At 37.7% G+C, this 10,495-nt stretch overlaps 1 protein-coding gene across 3 annotated transcripts in view; it reads right to left on the reverse strand.

The window, feature by feature from the left end:
- LOC115214286 (fatty acid amide hydrolase 1) overlaps window positions 1-10,287 on the reverse strand; it is a 67,504-nt gene extending 57,217 nt beyond the window's left edge. The window contains exon 1 of one of the 3 annotated variants that reach the window (XM_036504602.1): window positions 10,091-10,287. The gene's annotated coding sequence lies outside the window, so the exon portion shown is untranslated. Of the gene's footprint in view, window positions 1-152; window positions 217-10,037 lie in introns of those variants that run through there. The other 2 variants (XM_029783438.2, XM_029783435.2) reach the window with 2 other exon arrangements.
- Between the last annotated feature and the right edge of the window lie 208 nt (window positions 10,288-10,495).

Below are 10,495 nucleotides of genomic sequence, written 5' to 3' on the forward strand. Positions count from 1 at the left end.
GGTAGGTAGGTAGGTATGTATGTATAGCCAGAGCATGTAATTTTAATAAGTACACCGTAATAATTTAAGTATTACTAGTGATCGTTACCAACGGGTAACGTAGTAACGACTACGGTGCCGGTAAAAAAAATATTTGCTAATTATGTACGTACCTTCAAAAGTTATTCCAAGAGAGTCTTTTTTTTAAGTGTTTTGCGTTGTCTCTGTTTACAAACTTGTACTTTCGCGCGCTTTTAATAAAAGTTTATTGGGTAAATTTCTTATTTAACATCCGCACGATTTCAACAAAGAAAAAAAAACGTGCGTATGTTACATACATTTACCTAATATAATAACAATAGATACATATTTAACTTTTACAGAAACACACATAAGCTGAGTGTATGTTTCGAGTCGCTTCGGCTGCAGAGTTTCCCTTTTTTGTGCTCATAAAGCATTATGTGCCTTAAATGCTCTTTGGACACGTCCATGTTAGAAAGTGTTTTAATCAAAGAAATTTTAATTCTATTATTCTGTAAAATAATATTTAATTAGTTTTAATGTACACAAATGCATAAAAATAATTTTTAATTCCATTAAACATTCTAAAATACTATTAAATTTCATTCAATTTTAAAAAAAGGTAAAATTAGACAGAACTTATGGGATGACCTGATAAGTTTGTAAAAAAAATTTTTTTTAAGTGTAAATGAAGTCGTTCAGATGTGGGGTCAAGTGGCTTCGTTCCATTTCATTATTCATTTTTTCCATTCGTTTGTCTTTTTTTTTTCGTCCCCACTTATATGTTTGTATTTGTCCCTTTGTGGGTAATAAAGAAATCGTTGTTACAATAATCTGAAATGGAACTGTCAAAGCGCGATATTCGAGCAATTTTGCTATTCAACTTCAGAAAAGGACGTAAAGCAACTAAAACTGCTCGCGATATCAATGAAAAAACATTTGATGAGGAAATGACCAGTGAGTGGTCAGCTCGAAAATGGTTTAAATGATTTTGCAGTGGAGACCTGAGCCTTGAAGATCATGAGCGTAATGGACGCCCATCTGTCATCGATGACGGTCAATTAAAGACCGTTTTTGAGAAAGATCCATGTAAAACCACTCGAGAACTGACAAAAGAACTTCAAGTTAGCCATAAAACTACCCGCAATTATTTGCATGCGATGGGAAAATCAAAAAAGCTCGACCAAACGATTTGAATGAAAATCAGAAAATGAGCAGCTATGAAATTTGCTCGTTGCTTCTTCTCTGTAACCAGACCAATCCATTTTTCGACTGTATTGTAACTTGCAATGAAGAGTTGATTCTGTATAATAATAAAAAAGACAAACGTTCTTCGCTGTGGTTGGACCAAAATGAAGCACCGAAAACCTTCCCTAAACCCGAGTTCTTCAAAAAGAGGGTTATAGTGACTGTTTGGTGGTATACTACTGAACTCATCCACTATAACTTCTTAAAATCCGGGAAAACCATTGCTGCTCAAAATTATTCCCATGAAATTGGCAAAATGAACGAAAAATTGGCACTCCTCCGTCCCAGACTGGTCAACAGAAGAGGGCCAATCATTCTTCATGACAATGCTTGACCAAAAGTTTCACTAATGACGCTCCAAAAATTAAGGGAATTTGGCTATGAAGTTCTTCCCCGGTCAGCTTATTCCCCAGACCTTTCTCCTACCGACTACCACTTTTTCAAGCACCTTGATGGTTTCTTGTGTGAGATGGAGTTCAAACATCGAACCGATGCTGAAAATGCGTTCAAAGAGTTGATCAGCTGCAAAACTCCATATTTTTTATGTTACCAGAATAAACAAACTTGTAACTCGTTGGCAAAAATGTGTTAATTGTAATGGTACTTATTTTAATGAAAACATTTCTGCATTGTTGAAATATATTACGATGAATTTCATGTTTCAAAACGTTGCCTACTTTTTACTAAGCCTGATATACAGAGTCCAGAGTTAAATTGTCTCATAAATCATTTGTTTACTTTCGTCTAGTTCAGTGTTCCGCAACCTTATTTCACTTGCGATACACTTGTATTTTTATCAAAATTCGGCGGTACACCTGAACTAAAAGTATAACTAAATGAGCATTCTTTCGGTGGAGAAGAGATAGAAAGAGAGAGAGAGAGCCACTTAGACATCACTCTCTCTCTCACACACACACACGTGCACACATACATACTCTTTTACTTGTTTCAGTCATTTGACTGTGGCCATGCTGGATCACCGCCTTTAGTCGAGCAAATTGACCCCACGACTTATTCTTTGTAAGCCTAGTACCTATTCTATCGATTTCTTTTGCTGAACCGCTAAGTTACAGGGACGTAAACACACCAGCATCGGTTGTCAAGCCGATTGTTGGGGCGACAAACACAGACACACAAACAAATACACACACACACATATATATATTTATACATATATCCGACGGGCTTCTTTCAGTTTCCGTCTACCAAATCCACTCACAAAGATTTGGTCGGCCCGAGACTATAGTAGAAGACACTTGCCGAAGGTGCCACGCAGTGGGAGTGAACCTGGAACCATGTGGTTGGTAAGCAAGCTACATACCACACAGCCACTCCTACGCCTACATATGCATACAAAAAAGATGTATGCATATGTATTTATGTATGTACGTATACATGACAACACACCCCTTCACTCTGCCCCTCTTTCACACACACACACGACCATTCCATATACACGTACAAAAATCGTCTCTAAAAGTATAGGGGGAAAAATTACATTCAAGTTACACCGCAGCCATCTAGTGTCGTCTCGTAGCACACGAGTGTGCCGCAGCATACTTGTTGCGGAGCACTGGTCTAGTTTAAGATTAAACTATGCGTTTCTTTTCATTGAAAGAGAATTAACTAAATGCTGTAGTACCCAATCCATTTTTTTAAATAAAGGGTGGAATTCTGGTTTAAACACCCCATATAATCCATCATAACTTTTCTTTACTTTTTGGAATTTTCAAAAACTTTTAGCGAATTTGTGTTCTATACACGGGAATTCATATAATTATGCAAAAAAAAATTGTGTGATTTAAGGGCAATTTAGTTGTTGTTTTTAGCACATCTCACGACCACCTGATAACTTCCTCGTTTCTTTGTCACTCTGACATGTATTGATGTTTTTCAATATTTTTCTCCTCATAAACACATTTAATGGAATCATGATGCACCTAAGGGTGTCCCACAGTTGGGATTTAAGCAAAAAATTCGGACTATCTAGATTTTAAACTAATTTAAATATTTAAAAAATCAAGAAAGAGAGGAGCTTATAAGATTTTTAAAAATTGTTTTGCATAATCGTATGAACTCCTGTGTGTAGAAAAGAAATACGCAAAAATTTTCTGAAAATTCAAAAAAAATTCAAATGATACGTGTTAAATGGGGAGCTTAAACCAGAATTCCACCAAAACAACAATTCCCAGTCCGGTTTGGTGCACCTTAGACTCCCCAATCACTGACCTTGCCTTTGAGTCCATCTTCCAGTCGAAGGTGGCTGCCCCTGAGCAACTGCTGAAAATTACTGAAGCAATCGAACCCCATTAAGGTTTTTTCATACTTAGGAATTACCTCTCGATCCCTAAGCTTCTATATTTGCTCAGAGCCAGTTCATCTTACCGATTCCCATCGTGCCTCCAATGCTTTGACAACCTAATCTTTGAGAGACTGAAATGATTGGTCAATGTCAGACTCTCTCCAGTGTCCCGCGATCAGGCTGCATTGCCCAAGCGATTTGGAGGTCTTGGTCTTCTTAAGTGTTCGTCCGTCTCTCTCCCCTGCTTCCTTTCCCCCACTCACGCCTGCTCCACTCTGGTGAGCAACATCCTCTCCTCTCCAATACTGGAGGGAATTGGGCTTCTCTGCTCCTGAGAAGGTGGAGGACTGTGGGAGTCAGAGAGCTTGAGACAATATAATTTCGAAGGCCACCTTCGACTCCCTCTTCATCTAGTCGGACCAGTTCTTAAGATGCCGCTTACTGTCTGCTAGCGCCAAACACTCAGTGAGTGGCTAATGTTGATGGCCTACTCAGCTTGGACGAACTTCGTGTCTCCATTGCCCTCAGAGTGGGAGGTGACGTATGCACGGGTTTGATCTGTCGTTGTGGCCGGCTCCTCGACTCCACAGGCCTCCATGGTCTTCCTTGCTACCTGAATGCTAGTCGCTTCGCGCGTCATACGGAGTTGAACCTGATACTCAAGAGGAGCTTGGTCCGGGCAAACATTTCCTCCATCTTGGAACCCATCTGAATTGTCCAGATGTGATGGGAAAAGACCTGAGGGCCTCACCCTTTGCCCCTGGTCACGAGGCAGATGCCTTGTCGGGGATGTCACAGTTAGCGACTCCTTTGCTTCTTCTCACATTCTAGATGTTGTGGTCAGGGCGAGATCCACAGTTTCTGCGGCCGAGCAGAACAAAATCCTAAATACCGCGATCTGTCGGCCAACTACAGATTCCATCCTGTGGCGTTCGAGACGTTTGGTGGGGTCGGACCACTAACTGCGAGATTCCTGTCTTCACTGACAACTCACCTAGCAGAGGTAACCGGTGAGGCTCGTGAGGATGCTTGGCTGTTCCGGCGCATCAGCGCCGCCATCACCCGCGGCAACGCTGCAAGCGTGCTGGCGTGCCTCAATAGCCATTAGAGAAATTTTCCAGCGCCCCCAACTTTTCAAATTAAGCTGGTGAATTGTTTTGGGTTTTTCTCATTTCTCTTTTTCTTTTTTCCTTTCTTTCTTTCTTCTTTTCTTTTTCATTTTTAATTTTTTTCAATTGTGTTCTGTTTTGTCCAGTTTTCTAATTTAATTTTGTAAAACTATTCAGCATTATTGAAATAAAAATAATGTGTACAGTAGGTTAATATAAGTACTAAAAATAATATTAGCCAAAAGGATGCAAATTAGGTCCACGTTTATTGACATCTCAATGAAACATAATTTCAAACTCTTAAAACAATAACTGGTTAACATAATTGCTTGACTATTAATAGTTCTACAGATAAAGCGGCAAGTTGGCAGAATTGTTAGTACGTCGGGCAAAAATACTTTTCTACTCTAGGTACAGGGCCCAGAATTTTGGGTGAGGAGGCCACTCGATTAGATCGACCGAGTACACAACTGGTGATTAATTTATCGATCCCGAAAGGATGAATGACAAAGTTGACCTCGGCGGAATTTGAACTCAGAACATAAAGACAGATGAACTACCGTTAAGCATTCCGCCCGGCGTGCTAACGTTTCTTATTTCTTTATTGCCCACAAGGGGCTAAACATAGAGGGGACAAACAAGGACAGACAAAGGGATTAAGTCGATTACATCAACCCCAGTGCGTAACTTGTACTTAATTTATCGACTCCGAAAGGATGAAAGGCAAAGTCGACCTCGGCGAAATTTGAACTCAGAACGTAATGGCAGACGAACTGTCTCTAAGCATTTCGCCCGGCGAGCTAACGTTTCTGCTAGAACGCCGCCTTACGTCAGGTGAAAATACTAAACTGCATTTCGTCTTTATGTTCTAGGTTCAAATGCCACCGAGTCTTTCGGAGTCTTTCAAATAACGGTGTATGTAACACTATCATACATAATTTGTGGACAATATATTTTTTGCTTTATTACTTTGTTTAAAGTATTTAAAATGTGACATTTTTCCTTGTTAAAATCGTGACCCTTTTTTTCCGGACACCTTAAGTAAATATGTCCCCACAAAAATAAAATACAGATTAGGATCATTTCCTAGTTAACTAAACACTTTAAAACTTCGTATACTGGTAGAATGTGTCAAAATAAAACATTTTTTCTCTTGGCCTTCTTGATAAAATAGTAATTCGTTTGTTTAACGTAGTTTAATTTTTCGAATTTTAACCAATGAATCGCCTCTAATTGAGCTAAAATCATTTGCTGCGTCTAAAACTGAGACAACATTCTGTCACTAACTCTAAACCTCCCCTAACCCCAATTTTTTTTTCTTAATTGTTAAATTAATTTAATTGTTACGCGTGTAAAAAAAAAACGAAAGCAATGGAAAATAATTTAAACAATTAACAAACAAAATAATTCTATAATTTTATACACACGCATTCCGTAACACACGCTTTCCGTATACGTACAGAAAGCGTGAATATAAAATTATAGAATTATTTTGTTTATTAATTGTTTAAATTATTTTCCATTGCTTTCGTTTTTTTTTTACACGCGTAACAATTAAATTAATTTAACAATTAAGAAAAAAAATTAGGGTTAGGGGAGGTTTAGGGTTAATGACAGAATGTTGTCTCAGTTTTAGACGCAGTTTTAGCTCAATGGAGGTAATCGATTGGTTAAAATTGCCGAAATGCTCGAAATTTCAGACGAAATATCTTACAAACTATAGAATTTTCTCAATAAAACCAAGAGAAAATGATGTTTTATAAACACATTCTACCAGTATACGAAGTTTAAAACTTTTTAGTTACCTAGAAATTATGTTACAAAGTGCCGTTCAAAAGGAAAAGATCCACAGATTATTTAATAGTTAACTTTTTAAGCATTTAAATATTCCTTCCTCTTATTCGGCTATCCAAGCCTAATTTTGTAATTACTCATTCATTGTCTAGCGGGTATATGAACTTAAAACAAAAGCTCACTTTTTCAACACCCAGTATTATTATACAACATTAGTCAAGAATGAGTGTGTGTTGGACTACTCATCTCTGTCGAGCAGATAAAAAGACGTCACAGAATCGCTCATGATGTATGTTACAGACATTAATCGAAAGGTTGCCGAAATAAGTACCAGTTGAGCACTGTAATCAATGTAATCGAGTAGCCTTTCCCTGCAAAATGTCAGGTTTCGTGCCTAAAGTAGAAAGAATTATCAGTCTCACAGATACATGAACCGAAAACCAAGGATGAGCCGCTGCATGGCGAGCTTTTGGTTTTGTTGTTCGTTTAAGATCGGCAGTTGTCTCCCTTCCAACTATGATTGCTACATGGTTAACGGGTATCCTCGGTACTTGTTAATTATGATATTGCATGCTATAGTGCCATTAGGTAGGAGGGGCACCTAGATGATGGCGTTATAATATATAAGTTGACTGAGTCATTGAGGGGCAGTCCTGTATCAGTCTGGCTGAATGCTAGAAGTTGTCAGAGTGATTAGGCTAGAAGCGGGCTCGGATCTTGTTAAATTTCTTCCAACCACTTGAAGATTTTTCATATTTTCACCAGATAATTTTCAAAAAGTGTAGATTTGTTGTAGTTTTGTGAGCTAATGACGAAAAATATATTCATTTTAAAAAAATTAATAATAAAAAGTTATATGCATTTAAAATTAAGTAATTTCAGCTGATTGAAGCCTCAATTACCGAATATATTGTAAGTTGTGACAATGTAGCCCCATGGGAACAGTACACTTCGTGAAAACCTTTAAGTGGATTCTGGACATCCTAAAAAGAGCAGCCAAATCGTTAAAGTACACCACAATGTCAAAAGAAAAAAAAAGGACGACATAGTGTGCCACATAAAACTTTGAACGAAATGGGCCCCAAGATCGATATTAATTTGTTTGTTTTTTGTTTTTTTCAATTACGTTCTCTGTTTTGTCCAGTTTTCTAATTTAATTTTGTAAAACTATTCAGCATTATCGAAATAAAAATAATGTGTACAGCAGGTTGATGTCAGTACTAAAAATAATACCAGCCAAAAGGATGGAAATTAGGCCCATAATTATTGACATCATTTCAAACTCTTAAAACAATAACTGGTTAAATTAATTGCTTGACTATTAATAGTTCTACAGATAAAACGGCAAGCTGGCAGAATTGTTAGCACGTCGGGTTGAAAATTTACCCTCGAGCAGATAAAAGACGTTACACAATCGCTCATGATGATACAGACATTAACCGAAAGGTTGCCGAAATAAGTACCAGTTGAGCACTGTGATCAATGTAATCGAGTAGCCTTTCCCCGCAAAATTTCAGGTTTCGTGCCTAAAGTAGAAAGAATTATTAGTCTCACAGATACATGAACCGAAAACCAAGGATGAGCCGCTGTATGGCGATCTTCTTGTTTTGTTGTTCGGTTAAGATCGGCAGTTTTCTCCCTTCCAACTATGATTGCTGCAGGGTTAACGGGTATCCTTGGTACTCGTTAATTATAATATTGCATGCTATAGTACCATTAGGTAGGAGGGGGCACTTAGGTGGTGGCGTTAGAATATATAAGTTGACAGAGTCATTGAGGGGCAGTCCTGTATCAGTCAGTCTGGATGGTAGAAGTTGTCATAGTGATTAGGCTAGAAGCGGGCTTGGATCTTGTTAAATTTGTAATGATGAAAATTGTATTCATTTTTTAAAAATTAATAATAAGTTATATGCATTTAAAATTAACTAATTTCAGCTGATTGAAGCCTCTATTGCCGAATACTGTCTAGCCCCATGGGAACAGTATACATCGTGAAAACCTTTAAGTGGATTCCGAACTTGCTAAAAAGAGCAGCCAAATCTTTAAAGTACACCACAATGTCAAAAGAAAATAAAAAGGACGACATATTGTGCAACATCTAAACTTCGAAATTAAATTTACTTTCTCTTTTCTTATGATAAAATTGTAAATTTTAAAAATAGAAACAGATGGTCGCGGAGGCAACGGTGGTGATGGAGAAAAAAAATTGGTGGCCAATGTTATTGTACGGTAGGATAGATGGTGAGGGTAGTGGTGGTGGTGATGGTATTGACCGTATTCATTCACCATCACCAAACCTTGTAAAAAAAATCTTACCATTAGGGAAAGAACATTTAATATCACTCTGCAGAGTCTTGTGCTTTAAGAATCTTAAAGTACTTACTTGCAAAAGAGAGCTTTTGTTTTAAGTTCATAGACCCGCTAGACAATGCATGAGTAATTACAAAATTAGGTTTGGATAGCCGAATAAGCGAAAGGAATATTTATAGGCTTAAAAGGTAACTATTAACTAATCTGTATTTTATTTTTGTGGGGACATATTTACTTAAGGTGTCCGGAAAAAAAATTTTACAGAAAATAAGGGTCACGATTTTAACAAAGAAAAATGTCACATTTTAAATACTTTAAACAAAGTAATAAAGCAAAAAATATAGTGGTATTTTTACCAATACAGGGTCCACAAATTATGTATGATAGTGTTAGACATACCCTTAATCCTTTACTTGTTGCAGTCATTAGACTGCGGCCATGCTGGGGCACCACGTTGAAGGTTTTTAGTCGAGCGAATCAACACAATACTTATTTACCTGGTATTTATTCTATTGGCTGTTTTGCCAAACCGCTAAGTTAGGGGGGGGGGTGTAAACACATCAACAAACTGTGGCCGGGGACAAACACACACAAACATTTATACGACGGGTTTCTTTTAATTTTCGTCTCCCAGATCCACTAACGAAGATCTGATCGACCCGCAGACACTCTCTCAAGGTGTCACTCAGTGGAACTGAACCGAGAACCATGTGGTTGGAAAGCAAACGTTTACCACTCAGTCATGCTTCCGCTTATTTATTGGGTTACTCTTTTACTCTTACTTGTTTCTGTCATTTGACTGTGGCTATGCTGGAGCACCGCTTTTAGTCGAGCAAATAAACCTCCAAAGCTTATTCTTTGTAAGCCTTGTACTTATTAAGTCGGACCCTCTTTTTGTCGAACCGCTAAATTGCGGCGATGTAAACAAACCAACAACGGTTGCCAAGCGGGGTGGGTACAAACACACAAACACATGCACAAGGACGCACGGACGCGCGCGCGCGCTCATATACAATACATGTTTTTTTTTTTGTTTTTGCGAACAGTGATTGTGTATTTTTGTGCATGTACAAATGTATGTATGTGTATGTACGTATGTATGTATGTGTTCACGTCCTCCAATTATGTATATACATATACTGTATACACACACACACGTCTCCCGCTCTTTCTCTGTATGAATATGTGTGTGTGTGTGTGTAATTATGAAAGTTTTATTCATAACACGAACACAGACGCGTGTTATTTAAATTATATTATGGAAACTGACGTACCGTATGTCTTTGTTGGGGAAGTGATATACAATTGAAAGGAAATTTGATACACGAATCCTTTTCCTTTGTTGCTAAGTTTGAATCGAATTAAGGGTTCAGACACGTGTGGAGATTTTAAAAATTACACGTTTCAGCTCTTTTTCTTCTTTTCTCATTTCAGAGACCACACCCCGTTTGTATAGCCATCGATCGATCGGATTAATAAAGTCTAGTGATCAATTTATAATTCGAGTACGTGATCTGGTTTATGTTTACTTTTAACACCTGGCCACCAAAACAAAAAACACTAGAGTAATAGGTGTTTAAAAAATGTGTATTAAACGAATATGAAAACGCGCTAACAACCCGGGCGATGGGGAGAGGACGTTCAGAAATCATATTCAACGCAGTATTTATGAATTTGTTTCTCTCACCAAGATACGTGGAATCTTTTTGAAAACCTTTTTCTATTACTCAAA

The sequence above is a fragment of the Octopus sinensis genome, linkage group LG7 (genome assembly GCF_006345805.1).
Source record: "Octopus sinensis linkage group LG7, ASM634580v1, whole genome shotgun sequence".
NCBI classification, from domain to species: Eukaryota; Metazoa; Mollusca; class Cephalopoda; order Octopoda; family Octopodidae; genus Octopus; species Octopus sinensis.